The following is a 17,938-nucleotide window of genomic DNA, read 5'->3' on the forward strand; positions in this document are numbered from 1 at the left end:
CTGACAAATTGCATATACCTTGCTGTCCAGCTGGTAAATCAGACCACCTACACCCATGCTGATACTGGTACTGACGCTGTGTGTGTGTGTGTGTGTGTGTGTGTGTGTGTGTGAGAGAGAGAGAGAGAGAGAGAGAGAGCGAGAGATGCAGACGTCGACACATGCTCAGAAAGAAAAAGCGCGCGCGCACACACAAGCGCGCACACACACACACACACACACACACACACACACACACACACACACACACACACACACACACACACACACACACCTCATCTCTTGTAATTTTTATTAGTCGTAAAACTTCACTTAGTCATCATCATCATCATCATCATCATCATCGTCATCATCAACATCATCATCATCATCATCATCATCATATATACACTCCCTCTGCCATGATGTTAGTTCACTCTGCCCCTGCCATCATCATCATCATCATCATCGTCATCATATATACACTCCCTCTGCCATGATGTTAGTTCACTCTGCCACTGCCATCATCATCATCACCATCGCTTCCAATCGAGAAATGACTTAATTACCAGCAAAGGCTTTTTACATAATTACAAACTACCAAAATTTCCCGTCGCATCATTCTCAGTGCACCGTAATTTTAATCTTTCCAAATGTAGCTATTCAGGACACTGGAACCAGAGAGGGTATTACATTTGTTGTTTGTAATGAAAATGTGGGTTGTGATATTGTGGAGGTCGCTCTCTCTCCCTCTCTCTCTCTCTCTAAAAAGAGTGTTTGTTAAAAAAAAATCATATACTATTATCTGGTGCGTAATTAAGCTCATTAAATTTTTTCATACTGTCACTTAGTCAAAAACTAATGGGACCTACTCAAATAACAAACAGTGATCCAAAGGAATGAAGTTTCTTTTAATTATTCCAAAACTCAAAATATGAAAGGGATTTATGAACTAGATTTTTCATGAAAGAGAGGTCGTAATGTTGATAATGTAAATCCTAGGTATATTAATTATTTGTATTAGTGTGTTTTATTATTATTAGTGACGCCAGAGAGCTAGATCTTGTGTGTGAGTCCATATCACTGTATTTTTTAGTCCAAAGAAGAAGGAACCAGATGCTAGAGTCTGCAAGATGGTTCCCTCCTAGGAAAAAAAAAAACAAAGAGCCAAATTCAGGATCCTTTAATTTCGATATGCTTAGACACATTGCATTTAGAAGACTGGAGGTCATAGGTAGAGGGAAATGCAGACAGAGGAAGGCAGTTCCATAGATGTCCTGTTGCATACATGAAGGACTGGAAGCAACGGTTAATTAGTGCATTAGAGAGTTGGACGGAAAAGGAATGAGAAGCTACGTGCCCGCCGTAATAGAGGAGGGATGCAGAGGGTTCATAAAAGCAGTGACCATTGAAGTATCTATGGTAACGGAATATCTCGTGAATGACGGGTCGGATTGGTGTCACACTTGGCACATACGTCCAATGTTGAATTTTGGAGGAGTGATTCGAGATTCGTTAAGATCCAGCGGAGGTCAGGGTCACGGGATAAGGTCAAACTTGAAGGGAAGATTTGGAGGCAGTTCTTTACTCATTATTTATTTATTTTTATTTTTTTCACTGTTGCTGTTATCTGTGTCATTGTTAATATATCATCATGGTAGAAGCACAATGATTAATACTATCATTCTGATCATTTTTCTAGCAGCAGTAGTAGTAGTAGCAGTAGTAGTAGTAGTACGAGTAGCAGTAGTAGGAGCAGCAGTAGTGAGAAAAACGAGTGAGTGTGAGGAAGAACTGTAGGGCAAGCAACGATGCCCCCCCAATCCATAAGTCAGTCGGGGCAAGAGGAACCTGGCCGGGCTTAAAGGCGTGTGTTGGGCCTTACTGCAAAGACTGACCGGAAATATGTACGCCTTACACTGCCCACCCGCTGTACCTGAGAGAGAGAGAGAGAGAGAGAGAGAGAGAGAGAGAGGAGAGGGGGGAGGTTGTGGAGTATTTATTGACGAGTGGATAATTTTTTGAGTTATCGTGGGGAATAGTACAATTTTTTTAAACTTGAAGAAAAATAATATCTGTTGGTCGTATCTATATACATTCACCTTACAATATGGACATCTTCCAACGCCCATCCTCTGTACCAAAAAAAAAAAAAAAAAAAAAAAGAGAGAGAGAGAGAGAGAGAGAGAGAGAAAAGGAAATAATGATCTAGATTACATGTTGGAGAGTGGTTAGTGTTTTGAGATGTTATACAGAGAAATAGTAGCTGTACTAGTTCCATCTGTATTATCTGTAGTGTTTACGGGGCCCAAAATTAATGAGGAGAGATTTTTTACCCATCCAGTCAACTTGAAATTTAGTGCTCAAGCTAATTTAGATCTCATTCTGTTTTTGACACGATTTTGATATTGTAAAGAAGATATATTAACCGCACCAGCACTCGATTCTGAAAACAGATTCGATGTTGTGAAGAGAAAATATCGGTCACAGCAGCAAGCCTACCTCGATTAACCCACATACTAGGATGAAGTCTTAACCCCTATTAGCTCTGTTTCGTCTTTTCGTTGTTTGTTCATGCTGCGACTGGACTGTATGCAAATTAGGCGAGTCATGTGGTATTTAGGGGATTAATGCAGCCAATAGCTCGAAAAATCAGTAAACAATATCGTCAGAAGTCGGCGAGAAGAAATTTGAAATGAGGTCCTCTGGTCCAAGGAGTCAAAGAGATCGTGTTGAGGCTGTCTGGGAAAAAAAATATATATACGCATTCATTCCACCGGCCGTCCTCTGTACTGCTTTGGACAAAAATATCAATCCAGTCTACAGTTCTTCTACTTCTGGCCCTATGCTGACATTGAAAGTGAACACGGTGGACTGCAGGCTGAAGTTGCCCTCTTGCAATCCACAGTCTGTTTTGAGAGGGAGTTGATGTACATTCTTTTTTTCCAGGCAGTGGATCCACCCACTTGAAGGCGCTCCTCTCTGCCACCTTCACATTTTAGCCCAAACAATTGTGAAATTCGTACATAATACTGTATTTTGGAACGGTTGTTGGGCTATAAGGATCGCATCATTCTGTTTCATAAGTTATTGTTCACTGTTTCCGTAATTATCGTCATGAAGTGTATCGTTATTTATGTCCACGACTGTACCTGGCAAAGTGGAGGGAGATAATACTGTGGAAGGCTTGTTGGAGGTGGGTAGAGAGAAGGTAATCTTGGAAAACATTCACGCAAAAATGGATACACACACACACACACACACACACACACACACACACACACACACACACACACACACACACACACACACACACACACACACACACACACACACACACCGGGGGGAGGGGGGAGTATTGTGTGTGATGGGGGTGAGGCAAGACAGTAAAGCTTGATGTATGGTGCTCAGGGAGGCTACGTTGAGGGGGAAGGGGTGGAGGAGAAAGCAGGAGGTGGGAGGAGGTGTTAGGGAACTTGATAAAGGAACTGGGTTTATATTTTTTCACTGTTGCTTTTCGTTGTCCTGTTACTTTTTGATATGTGGGGAGCTCATTATTCACCGTCAGGTGGTTTTATATATATATATAATCACCCTTTACCGCCACGGTGACTCACTATAGCATCGCTAACAGCAAAACTACCTGCCCGTTAACGCCACGGTTGAATGCCGATGCAGACAGTTGGCATCACTCGACACAGGTGTCCATCCACCTTTTGTAGGTTAGTAGGTAAAAGGAGTACCCAGGGTAACACCTAAGGGAGGTAACCTGGATAATGCAGTTGCTTTGTATCTCAGGATTTTGGATGTATAACCCGCCGCAGGCTCAAAGGCCTATGATACGGAGATGAGCACTATGGCTAAGCCCCTCATGGCGTCTGCACCCTCTTTTACCTTTTTTCCCTTTTAAAATAGCGGTGGCGCGCCGTAACCCCTCATACCCACTGGCGTAGCTACGGGGGGTCCTGGGAGGGTTCGCCCCCTCCCCCCCATGTCAGAGCCTTGGCTCCTCACTGGTCCCCCATTTGAAATATCGGATTATTTAATGTGTGGACAATTGGAGCATTGTGACCCTCAGAATAGGCCTTGACCCCACCTTCACCCCCCAGCCATCGAAACTGACAACGCCACTGTTTATTCTGCCGCTCTGATTTATGTACAATCAATAACTTCTGATATTCTCCTTAATCTACACGGCTGTATCCATATATCTATCCATCATATAACAAAGTAGAATTTCCCCAGGCAGCAGCAGCAGAGGCAGGAGGCGTGTGTGATGTTTTGAGAAGCATGTATGTAGTAGCAATATTTATGCTGACACCCTGGCATTCAATATCAGTTTCAATATTCAGCCGGGAATCCTCTTGTTCTGCCCCTAGCCTCGCCTCTCCCTCTCTTAGACCTTTCCCACCACATCCAACCCCTGCCCCAAACAACTCCTCCCCATCCAGCCCCACCCCACATCTTGGTTTGTCTTCCTGGTATTCTGTCTTTCCTTTCTCTTCTTCCTGCCTCATCATTTCCCTTTCTTCCTCATTCCTTTCGTTCTTTGTTTCTCTCTCACTTTCTTATCTTCCTGCCTCCTTCTTTCCCTCTTCTTGCCTCTTCATTTTTTTTCTTCCCTCCTTCTCCTTCCTCCCTCTTCCCTTCCCTTCCTATTCTTCCTCATTCTTCCTTACCTTTTCTTCCCTCTCCGCCTGTCCTTTTCTTCTTCAACTCCCATTTCTCATCTTCCTCTTATCCCCTAATTCTTCTTCCTCCTTCCCGCTCTCTCTTCCTTCTTCCTCCCTCCTTCTTTCTCATTCTCGCTTCCTCCATCTTTTTCTCTCTTCCTCCATCACCATATTCCTTTGTTCTTCCTGTCCCTTTTCTCTTCCTCTCTTTCCTCCGCCCCTCTCACCCCACATTCTCTTTCCTCCTCTTCTCCTTTTCCACCTTTTTTTCCTTCCTTCCTTCCCTCTCTTTCTTCCTCCTTTCCATTTCCTCTCTTCCCTCCTCCCCCACATCCCTCCTCCCGTCTCTTCCCTTCTGCCATCTCATTCCTTCGTCTCCCCCTTCCTTCCGCTCTCTTCCCCTCCCGCGCCTCCCTCTGCTCCCCTACACCTATTAGATATTCATGGTGTTATGCAGCCTCCTTTCCCCCCCCCTCCCCTTCTACCTAACACCCCTTCCCCCTTCTCTCGTCCCCCCTCCCCCTTACTACCTCCGTTTACCTGTCCCCCCTCCTGTCCTCTCCCCTCCTACCCCCTCCTCCTCCCTTACCTTCCTCCCACTTCCCTACCTACCTCTCCCTCCCCTCCCCCCAGCTGCGTCTCCCTCCCTTTCCTCTCACCCCCAGACTTATTTTCATAACCTCTTTTTCCCCTCCACCTCCCTCGCCATGTAATTTATTTCCCCTCTCGTTCCCCTCATCTCATCTATCCATTTCTTCCTCCCCCTTTCTCACTTACTTTCCCTCTCACTTAAACATTCTCTCTCTCTCTCTCTCTCTCTCTCTCTCTCTCTCTCTCTCTCTCTCTCTCTCTCTCTCTCTCTCTCTCACTCACTCAAAAGTGGCCGAACCCCTTATTTCATAGCATGGCCCTCTAGACTCCTCCTCTCCTCTTCTTCCTCCCTGTGTTTTCTCTCCATCCCCCTCCCCCTCTCTCTCTCTTCTCCCCTCCCTTCTCCCTTCCTCCCTCCCTTCTCCCTTAATTCTGTCTCTTCCCATATATCTCCCTCTGTCAGCTCTCAACCTCCCTTCCTCCTTCCCTTGACTCTCGCTTTTCCCCGTCTCTCCTGCCTCCTTCTCCCTTGCCTTCCCCTTTCCTTCATCCCCCGTCGTCCCTCCTTCCCTCACCTCCTTTCCCTTTCCCTCCCTCCTCCTTCCCTCTTCCCTATCCCCCCCCCCTCTCTCTCCTTGAGCCGCCGCATCAGCTAAGGTGGGGAAACCAAGTCCTCATTTTGGTAGGATCGGCCTTCTGTACTCCCTCCCTCTCCTCCCATCTCTTCCTTCTTCTCCCTCCCCCTACCTCTCTCCCACGTCTCGATTTCCCTTACCTCCTTACCTCTCTCCCATGCTTCATTCTTCCATCCCCTCTCTCCTCTCCCTCTTGCATATTTCTCCCAGTACCTTTCTCTGCATCACGCCCCCTCTCCCACACCTCCCCTTTTTTCTCCCCTCCCCTCCCTTCCTCTCTCCCCCCTCCCCTCCTCCTCTCCCCCTTCCTCTGCACCAAGCCCTCATTTCGGCGGGATGGCCCGGCTCTCCTGAAGGGGCCTCGTCAGCAAGCGTCCAGGCTAAATGGCTCACAACTCCACCCATTCTTAGACACCATGATAAATTTAGGGCACCCGGCTCTGTTCTTAACCTATTCTGACCGGCGACTTATTCTTTATTGTATTCCTGCTGCCTTCATACAGTTTTATCATTATTTTTTTTTTTTGGGGGGGTGGAGAATCTTGTGGTATATGAAGGCTGTCTTATACCTCTCCATTTCGAAATTTACCTCTAAAGTTGAATAAAATAGACTGGAGTGAGCAAGAATGGAATAAATATACCTTGTCGGACTGAAGGGGTTTAAGGCCGTGATAGGGGTGGCTTATTATGCCTATTTACGCTTGGATGGGAGTGAGAAACAGGGAAAGGAAAGGAAGGGGTCGGAGGGATGTGTGTGTATAACCGGGCAGTGGAGTCACCTGTTTACATTAGTGCCACCACGTGAAGGCGTCCCTCTCCGTCAGGCAGGAATATCAAGTTACAGGAATACATTATGTAACTGTAAGGCGGCAGTTATAATGAAGTACAGTTGTGAAAGGCGGTGAAATACGGCAGATTTGGTGAAATACGGTGAAATACGGCAGATATGGCGAAATACGGAGTGAAATACGGCAGATATGGTGAGAGTGAAATACGGTGTAATACAGAGTGAAATACGGTGAAATACATAGAGTGAAGTACGGTGAAGTACATAGTGAAATACGGCAGACCTGGTGAAATATGTAGTGAAGTACTGCAATATGGTGAAATACATAGATTGAAATACGGTGAAATACGGCAGATATGGTGAAATGCATAGTGAAGTACGGTGAAATGCAGAGTGAAGTACAGTGAAATGCGGCAGACATGGTGAAATACATAGTGAAATACGGCAAATGTGGTGAAATAGTGAAATACGGTGAAATGCAGAGTGAAATACGGTGAAATACGGCAGATATCGTGAAATACCAGAGAATATTGTGAGTATCGTGCAACGCGAGAGAATATCATATTATCGCAGAGCATCGTTCTGTGGGAGAAATATTCCACCCTTGTAAATCGAATGAGGCGAAATTAATGGTCAGTGTTGCATATCTTATCGTTCACTGGCCTGGAGGGGAGACTGGAGGCTAATGAGGTGAGAGAAAGAGAGAAGAGAGAGAGGTAAATGACAGTAAGCGTCTGATTGAGAGGGAAAGAGAGAGGGGTGGGAACAGGACCAAGACGAGAGAGAGAGAGAGATGCAATCAAATGTTTTCCGCATAAGTGTTCCCTTTCTTGGTGCTCGATCACTGGCTGCACATTTTACTGATAATTTTTCCTTCCTCTCCCACTCCCTTTGATGAAATACTTCCAACTTTGATTTTTTTTTTTTTATAACTATTTACGTTGTTGATGATAATGATGGTGGTGATGATAATGATAATAATATGATGATGATGATGATGATGATGATTTGCTTCGTTGCGGATTTGACATAGTTTCCCTTGTATCTTTCTAGCACTTCAGTCACCCCTTCAGTACGATGCCCCTTTCTTTACCTGCTGCATCCACCTGGCGATTTTATTCACCTTGATGAAGCACTTCCTTGTAAGAGCGATTAGGGGAACTCGTGCGGTCAGGAAACTCATTGACACCTATTCCTTACCGGTTTATTTCTGATTCTACAAAATACCTCTTCTTTACCGGCTTATTTCTGATTCCACTAACGCCTCTTCCTTTCCGGTTTATTTCTGATTCCACTAACGCCTCTTCTTTGCCGGTTTATTTCTGATTCTGCGAACACCTCATCCTTACCGGTTTATTTCAGATTCCACTAACACCTCTTCCTTACCGATTTATTTCGGATTCAGCTAACACCTCTTCCTTACCGGTTTATTTCGGATTCTACAAACACCGCTTCCTTACCGGATTATTTCGGATTCCAGTAACACCTCTTCCTTACCGATTTATTTCTGATTCTACAAAAACACCTCTTCCTTACGGGTTTATTTCTGATTCTGCTAACACACTTTCCTTACCGGTTTATTTCTTATTCTACAAACACCGCTTCCATGCAGGTTTATTTCTGTTTCTCCTTACACCTCCCCTTACCGGTTTATTTCTGAATCTATTATAAAAACACCTCTTCCTTACCGACTTTTTTCTGATTCCACTAACACCTCTTCCTTACCGGTTTATTTCTGATTCTGCTCCGTTGCTGTATTGTGTGTTGACATTAAAAAGGTATGAGAGAAAAAAAAAAAAGGATATCAATAGACAGTTCGGAGAATAAATCGTTAAGAAAAAGGTGTTAGGGAGCCTCCAGTTCCTGTTTTTTACTTTTTTTTTTTTTTCCATTCCATGTTTTATTGCCCATTTTCCATATCCTTTTTTTTTTTTTTTTTTTTTTACTGCTCTTTTCTTTTATTTCCTGGAATATTTACCACTCTTTCCTTTTCGTTTTTTTTTTTTTTTTTTCTTTTCTCATTTCCTGTTCAGTTTTTACTGTTCTTTTATGTCCTCTTGTTTTACTCCTTTTCCATTTCCTGTTTCCTTACTGCTATTTTTTCTTCTTTTTTTACTCTTTTATTTCCGAGTACAATTATTTTTAGTATTTTGTTCCTGCATAATCAGTTTTCCCATTAATGTTCGTATATAGCTAATGAATATTTCTTTTATCTTCGTCCATAACTTTTTTTTTTTCGTACATTACTACTTTTCATTTCTTTGTCATCCGTGGGTCTTATTTCCAGAGTTTATTTCGGTTTTCTTCGTATATATAACTTCTTCCCTTAATGTTTCGTTCGTATATATAACTTCTTCCCATAATGTTTCGTTCGTATATAACTTCTTCCCGTTGGTGCATAACTTTATATATTTTTTGTTTATTTTATTTTGGGGTTCATGCATTTCCGTGTACGCCATGAGGAAGTCAGAGGGAAAGTGATGGAGGAACAGCACCGGAATCGTCCAAGGTAGAAATGGAGGAGAAAGTCTGAGCGAAGAGTTCTGCTTTATCAGTAGAAGAAACAGCTACAGAGCCATCAGAGTGGAGGGTACATCGTTTTTCATGCGTAACTCCATATCCCCTTTCCCTTATCGCTAGGGCGCCATAAGCGCAGGGTTGGAATATATATGTACCAGTATACGACGCTATATGGGCGAACCTTGGATAGATGTGGGAAGCGTGGTACATAGATCAGCAGCGGGTGTGTGTAGTGGAGCTCGTGATGGTAGGCATAAAATTGATGCTGGAAACGGTGTGTGTGTGTGTGTGTCCAAGGTATAGAGGGATTTTTTTTTATATATACACCGTGGTTGTGTGTTATAGGTCTGTTTTGCATATGGTGACTTGAAAATAGATAGGTAGATGGGTAATGGTAGATAGATGGATAGATAGATGGATGGATGGATAGATGGATGAATGGATGGATATACATTGATAAACAGATAGTTAGGTAGATATTTGCATGAATGCCTGAATACGGATAGATAAATAGATGGATAGATAAATAGACAGGCAGACACCTTCTCATGCTCCCACTTGGACGTCAATACTGGATGGCCTTCTTGTTATTTGAGGAGCCCGCAAGATTGGTCCATCCAAGAAATAAATAAATAAATAGTAGAGCCAAATTCAAGTTCCGTTCACTCCGAGATGTCTAGACACTGCGTTTAAGACTGACCGTAGGGAAAAGGAAATGCAGACAGGGAGACAGTTCCAGAGTTGACCTGTTGCATACATGAGGAGCTGGGAGTATCGGTTAGCTCTTGCATTAGAGAGTTGGACAGGGAAGGGATGAGAGTTTGCTGCCAGACGGGTGCTACGTGCCTGACGTAACGGAGGGGGAATGCTAACAGACAGTTCAGAAGAGCAGTGACCATTGATGTAGCTATAGAAACGAGATAAAGATAAACAGTGCGGCGAAGATACAGAAATTCAAGGGAGTCAGTAGGAGGAGGGGAGTCAGTGATACGAAAATTCTTTGACTCCACCCTGTCGAGAAGAGCCTTCCCACAGACGAGTGTTGTAGCTACATAGGGGCGAATAAGAGAGAGTATACCGAGATAATTATGCTAATGTTATATATCGGGATTTTCTCATTCGGGATTGGTATGATGTAAGATCCGGCTCCCACTCACATTAATGTAAGAAAAAAATAAAATATCAGTAAAAATATAGGAGCTGACCAAAAAAAACACACACACACACACACACACACACACACACACACACACACACACACACACACACACACAGACACACACAGAGGAAATCCCCAAGTCAATGTAATTATTTATATATTCTTCAGGATTAACTATTTTCAGGCGTAAAAATAAGTAATACTCAGGGTCAGGGTGAATACATCCACACCTGCACTGACAACGCCTACACACACACACACACACACACACACACACACACACACACACACACACACACACACACACACACACACACACACACACACATCAGTCAACGCACAAAACTGACGCACCTAAAAAAATCGAACTCTAGAAGGAAGGCAGAGAGAGAGAGAGAGAGAGAGAGAGAGAAAATAAAGAAGGGGGAACTATGAAAAAATCCGAATGAAGGCTCCACCGAGTGACTTAATAAAACACGATTGGAGGCCTTAGAGGAAAAAGTGTAATTAGGCATGAGAAAAATGACACTGGAATTCTTGTTATAGAGTTGGCTATCAAGTGTAGTGAGGGTTTAGGAGGAGGAAGGAGAGAGTGCGGGTAGGAGAGGGGAAGTTGAAGGCAAAATGAGTGGAGTTATTATTTTAGCAGTGGTAGTAATAGTAGTAGTAGTAATAGTAGTAGTAGTGGTAGTGGTAGTTGTAGTGTTGAGTTAGGAGAGGATGAGAGGAGAGAGAGTTATGAAAATGAAAAATGAGAAGAATGAGTCGGGTTATCACTATTATTATTATTATTATTATTATTATTATTATTATTTTTATTATTTTGATGATGATGATGATGATGATGATGATGATGATGATTATTAATGTGGTAGGTGGGGGCGCTCACCATCCACTCACTCGTTGTAGTGCAGCTCTTGGGTGTCTGCTCTTTCCTATCCTCCATCCTTCATTCCTTCCATCTTCTTCTGTCTTTCTTTCCTTCATTCTTTCCTTGTCCTTCTGCCTACGGGTGACTTTACACTCCCTCTTCTGTCTTTCCTTCTTTCTTTCCTCTTCGTTCTGCCTATGGGTGACTCTACACTGAGTGACAAGCCAAATGGTTTCCTGTACACCAGGAAACCATTTACTACGCTGGGTGGTAACCATATAACCAAATTTTGGCGCTTGGTGGTTTAGTGGGTAATTATTGCGCTCCAGTCGGATTGAGCCGGTGAAGGTTTATATCCATGGGATGATTCGGGTTGATTGCTCATGAAATGCCACTCAGGGATGAGTGAGGCTGGTCACTCTCATCTTAAATGTCGGGACCAACTGCCTAGCCCCGGGCCCTTACGCTCTTCATGGGGCAGTGTAGGATTCGATGATGGATGGATGGATTAGTATCTTTATTATTTTATTTTTTTTATCATCATCATCATCATCGTCATCATCATCATCATCGTCATCGTCATCATCATCACCGTCATCCTCATCTTCATCATTGTCTTTGCCATCATCATCCACATCTTCATTACCATTCGTCTTTTCCTCCTCCTCCTCACCACCTTCATCGTCATTATCATCATCATCATCATCATCATCATCATCATTCAAATCACTTAGTCTAGGCTGAGAAAAATTACGCCAAGTTTCCTCTTATAGTTTAATATGAGGCGGACTGACTGACTACCGGAAGGGGAATGAAATGAAGAGGTAGGGAAGAGGAGGGAGGAAGGATAAGAGGAGATGATGGAAGATTAGTAGAAGGGGAGGAGAGGGGAAGTCATCTGACGGGGAAATGAGCTAAGTTATCATCATCGTCATCATTCGTCATTATCATCGGTATCGTCCTCGTCGTCATCACCATCACCATCATCATCATCATCATGACTGAGGCAAATTTCTGACATGCATCTCTCTCTCTCTCTCTCTCTCTCTCTCTCTCTCTCTCTCTCTCTCATTAACTTTCCTGGTCCATCCATACGTCTTTCCTTTGAGCCGCAATCTCGTGGGAAAACAAAACTCCCGACCACATCTTTCGCACGTTCGTCCTGCATTCTGTACATTAACATCCTCTTCTTTTAAATATATTTCAACGATATTGGGAATCACTCTTAGCTGCGGCACTTTTTCAAGAGTCTGAACAAACTCTTGGCGTTCACTGGAATGTACAGTCAGCTTCAAAAGTCCTGTCTCCTCTCGTGCCATTCTCTTCACGAACTTTTTAAAACACCCATGGAGGGAAAAGCAGGAAAAGCGACAGGACTTTCGATGCCGACTGTACCGTACAAAGCTTTTTAATTCTGTGGCCAAATGCAAAGTCAAGATAGTTTTTACCTTTTAACCGAGGTGTACTTCTCTAAGGTAAATAAAACTGCCGATCGCTAGACGGAATATTTTACAGAGTCTGTCTATCACCGTCAGAGAGAGGGTTTGAACGTCTGTCTATCTGTCTGTCTATTTATCTATATCAGTCTGCCTGTCCATCTATTTATCCATGTATCTGTCTATCTCAGTCGATCTAGCTATTGTTTGTCAGTCTGTCTATCTATCTATCTATCTATCTATCTGTCTGTCTATCGCCAGACGCCTTTGTCCCAGAATAGAAGGGATGGCCACAAACAAATCGCATCATGTCAGCGTGTTCTCTGTCTTGTGGTTGTCCTCCCTCCGAATCACACACACACACACCTCCCCCATACACCCCTCCACAAAATAAATAAATAAATAAATAGTCACTTCAGTAGGGGAGGTATTGCGTTAAGGTAAATAATGTCCCGTTGTTCTGGCAGACATGAAATATAAACAACGTAATTTTACTGAAGGGTTTAGGATATGATATGCAAAAATAATCCCCTAAGGATGAGGTACCGGGCAGCCACATAAATCCACGAATATACGCCCCCTCTCTCCTCTCCCCGCCCTCCTCCTCCCCTCCTCTTCCCTCCCCAGCCCTTCTCCTCCCCCCGCCCTCTCTTCCTCCCGCCTCCCCTTCCCCTACCCCTGCCTTAGTCTCAAGTATTCCTCTCCCCACATACCCTCCCGCTCCCCCCGTCGTCTGTCACCCATCCCATCCTCCGGCCACTTCTCCCCTTCCTCCCCTCCCCCTAACACTCTCATCCACCCATCTCCCTCACCCCATCAGTCCCTACACCTCCTCCTCCATTCCTCCTCCCTCCACCCTCCCTCCACCTTCTTCACCCCCCCCCATCCCTCTCTCACGTCTCCTCCTCCCATCCCTCCCTCTCCCCCACCGTTGCCCCTCAGTCCCTACACCTCCTCCTCCTCCAACCCCACACCCTCCCTCCACCTTCTTCAGTCCCCCCATCCTTCTCTCACGTCTCCCCCTCCCATCCCTCCCTCACCCACACCCCCTGCCCCTCCCCCATCTCGCCTTCGTCCACCACAACACCTTCGGACGGGCGGCGGACGCACAAAGGCTTCTCATTACCATATATATTACCGCCGGGTCAGGTTCATTGTTTTAATAAAGGATTTTTTTAGGAGCTGGAAAATCCTCTTATCTGGTTAAAAAATAGAAGCGAGTTTCAGCCGTGGAGATCAGGATGCGAAAGAAGAGCAGAGGGAGAGGAAGGAAGAGGGAGAGGAGGGGAGAAATGAAAGAGGGAGGGGTAGAGAAGAAAGATGGGTGAAGAAGTAAAGGGGAAGAACATGTTAAGATGATGATGATGATGATGATGATGATGATGACGAAGAGGAAGAAGAAGAAGAAGAAGAAGACGAAGGCGAAGAAGAAGGAGAGAGAGAGAGAGAGAGAGGGTTGACGGAGAAGAAAGAGAAGAAGGTCAAAAGAGAGAGGAAAGAGACAGTGGGAGGTGAAAAGAGTGTGAGACAGACAAACACACAAACAGGTAGATGAAAATACGGGAGAATAAAGAGGGGGAGAAAGGGGAAAGGGCACGAGAAAAGAGGAAGAGGGAAAGAGAAGGAGGAATGAAAGAGGACGAGGGAGTGAGGAAGGAAGGAAGGGCAGAAAGAGGAAACAAAAATCCAGAAAGGGTGGCAGACTAACAAGGCCTTCTGACCCCCTGCTGAGCCAATTACTTCCCTCAGCACGGCAATGGCCACTAAACGATGACCTCCAGAATACTACAAATATATCATCCAACTCACTAAAACTTTTATTCCCCCCTGTCTGGCAATAATTCCTGGACAGCTTTACTGTTTTTTATTGTTCCTTCATCTCAAGTTCCTTTTTATTAACCTATCTTTCCATCACTGCTTACATCTCAAAATTTCTTTTAATCTGTCATTCCATCTTTTAATTTTACCTTCCCTCTTTGCTTACATCCCAAGTTTCTTACTAAACTATCTTTCCATCTTTTTCCACTTTCCAGGTTTCTGTATGTCTGTGTCTTCATCTTAACCCCCTTCAGTCCCATGACGTATTTTAAACTTTTATTCTTGCTTACTTTCAGAGGATGTGTCTAACTTAGGAGAGATTTTTCGAACTGTTAGAGGTTAGATTTAGCCTTCATTGCCTCCTTCACTAATTTAAAAGGCAATTTTTGAGCAGTAGATACTAGAAAAAAGCCTTCATGAACATCTTTACTTTATATGATCTCCCATAAGCAGAACAAAGTCGTCTGGAGATGCCCGGGTTTAAAATGGAAAACTACATCATTTAATTGGATGGGTTAAGTTCAGCCTGTCTCCATCTCAAAACTTATGTCTGCGTTCTCTCAAGCTTCCTTCCATTTGTGCCTTCAAGTTTTCATATATCTGTGCCTTGTAATAACTCAATAACTTAACTATCAATTCCACTTTATAATAAGGCAGTTAGGTTGTATAAAGTTCAGTACATTGGACTTACCGTACAAATAACTCCACCAGCTAACAATCAGCTGTAATAATATATATGTGGCAGTTAAGCTTTACGGATTAAAAATGTGTTTAAGATACAGTGCTTCATAGGAATTATTACATGAAATTAAATCTAAAAATAATACCAACGCATGAAAAGTAACAGTAAAGCGATGGAGGAAAATCACTCCGCTTGTTTCCTATTCAATACATATTTTTTTTAATAGCCTAGTGGTAGGTGGAGGCATTCACCATCCACTCACTCGGTGTAATGCTGCTCTCGGGTGACGGCCCTGTCCTCTCTTCTTTCCTTCCTTCCATCTTTCCTTCCTTCCTCTTCTGTCGTTCTTTCCTTCATTCTTTCCTCTTCCTTCTGTTTACGGGTGACTCTACACTGAGTGACAAGCCAAATGGTTTTCTGTACACCAGGAAACCATTTACTGTGCTGGGTGGTAACCATATAACCAAATTATGGCTCCTGGTGGTTTAGTGGGTAATCAAGGCGCTCCAATCGGATTGAACCTGTGCAGGTTTATATCCAAGGAGTGGTTGGGGTTTATTGCTCACGTGATGCCACTCAGGCATGAGTGAGGCTGGTCGCTCATGTCATGACCAACTTGCCTAGCCCCGGGCTCCTAAACTCCTCATGGGACACCACAGGTTTTGATGATGATGATGATGAAAAGGAAGACTCTGTTTCTCCCCAAACTTTAATCTACAGCAGTTCAAGTCCAGTAATTAGATTTTTATGAATGGAGGACACCAGCAGTCTGGTATATGGATTTATTAAAATTTGTTTTTCCTTCCTCTGTTTAATCTTGTTTTAAAAAAATGGTGGAGAAGGTAAGAAATAAACTCGTGAACCCATGGAGGCGAAGAGTAAATATTCAGAGTCTTAATTTAGTTGCTGGAGGGCGTAAAATACCGTCTCGGTGGGTGCACTTTTCACACGGTGTTTCGGTCTGCTGTTCTTAGTTTTATCATATTCTTGCTGCTACTAGGTTATGCTTTATCTTCCCCTCGGAGAGAGAGAGAGAGAGAGAGAGAGAGAGAGAGAGAGAGAGGATAGTACACTCGCGCAATGAAGTTCGCCTAATATTTCTCCTCGACTCGTACAGTACAACGCAACCAAGGAGCTAATGGGTTATGTTTCCTGTGATTAGGACGAAAACTGTATACTGTATGTGTGTGTGAGTGTGTGTGTAATTCACCGGGTCGGTCAGTATCACCTGATGGTCGTGATCGTCAGCTTTTACCCTCCCGGAAAGGAGCTGAGAGCTCATATAGTCCGATCTAAGGGCAAGGCTGTGACCTTCACACACGCACACACCCGTCCCCTTGCTCAAGGGGGACAGTAACCACCCACTTCGTCAGTGAAACTTTTCGCAACCTGAGCGAGGCGCGAACTCCCGTCTACCAGATGGCAAGCGAGAACGTTACCACTGCACCAGCGAGCGGTGTGTGTGTGTGTGTGTGTGTGTGTGTGTGTGTGTGTGTGTGTTTTGATTGTGTCTGTCTGTCTATGTGTGTGTGTGCTTTGACTGTCTGTCTGTTTACGTGTGTGTGTGTTTTGACTGTCTGTCTGTCTTTCAGTCTGTGTGTGTGTGTGTGTGTGTGTGTGTGTGTGTGTGTGTGTGTGTGTGTTTGTGTGTGTGTGTGTGTGTTTTGACTGTGTCAGTCTTTCTGTGTGTGTGTGTGTGTGTGTGTGTGTGTGTGTGTTTTGACTGTGTCTGTCTTTCTTTCTGTGTGTGTGTGTGTGTGTGTGTGTGTGTGTGTGTGTGTGTGTGTGTGTGTGTGTGTTTTAATTGTGTCTGTCTTTCTGTGTGTGTGTGTGTGTGTGTGTGTGTGTGTGTAATGTAAAGTTATGCTTATAGATTTGTCTTTGTTTAGGGAACCTGGTTATTTTGACATCCATTTAAACCCATAAGCTCAGTATTCCCCTCCCCTTCCCCCCTTCTCTCTCTCTCTCTCTCTCTCTCTCTCTCTCAGCATTAGTGGTAGTGATGGTGACAGCAGGCAGTAGTGGCACTAAAATCACTATCAGTAGTAGTGGTTTTGGCAACAGGCAGTAGCAGCAGTAGTAACAGCAGAAGCAGTAGTGGTGGTGGTGACAGCAGTGAACAGCAGCAGACAGTAGTAGCAGCAGTAGTGGTGATGTGTGACAGCATGCAGTAACAGCAGTAGTAGTAGTAGTAGTGATGACAACAAACCATAGTAGCAGTTGTAACAGCAGCAGCAGTAGTAGTGGTAGTGATGACAGCAGACAGTAGTGGCAGAAATAATGACATCAGTAGTAGCAGTGATGGTAGTGACAGCAGGCAGTAATAGTAATAACAGCAGCTGCAGTAGTAGTGGTAGCAGGGACAGCAGTAGTTGGCAAGGGCAGTAGGACGTTTAGGACAAGTTACGCGTCTAAAAACGGTGATATATAGAGCCAGTATATTACATGGAGGGGGGCTCTAAATCCCACTCGTGTTGTGACCCTTGGCTCTGTGTCTGTGTACCCTACGTAATTATTTCCTGCCATTACTGACCTTTATTTGTGTCCATAAATACTGCCTCACGTTACCCTACCTTATGACTGACTCTTTTTACCCTCCTTTATTTATGTTCATTAATTCCGTGACTCATTACCATACCTTATTACAGTCACCTGTTGCAGTCCTTTATTTTTATCTTTAGAATTAATGTTATCTTTCATTACCCAACCCTAGTCCCTTTTTACTCTTCTTCGTTTGTGCTTTGTGTCTATCACGATTTTTTAGTCCTTATTTATCCTCTACTGGTG

Source organism: Coenobita brevimanus, chromosome 47 (assembly GCF_032717465.1).
Source record: "Coenobita brevimanus isolate Jiangsu-jjx chromosome 47, ASM3271746v2, whole genome shotgun sequence".
NCBI classification, from domain to species: Eukaryota; Metazoa; Arthropoda; class Malacostraca; order Decapoda; family Coenobitidae; genus Coenobita; species Coenobita brevimanus.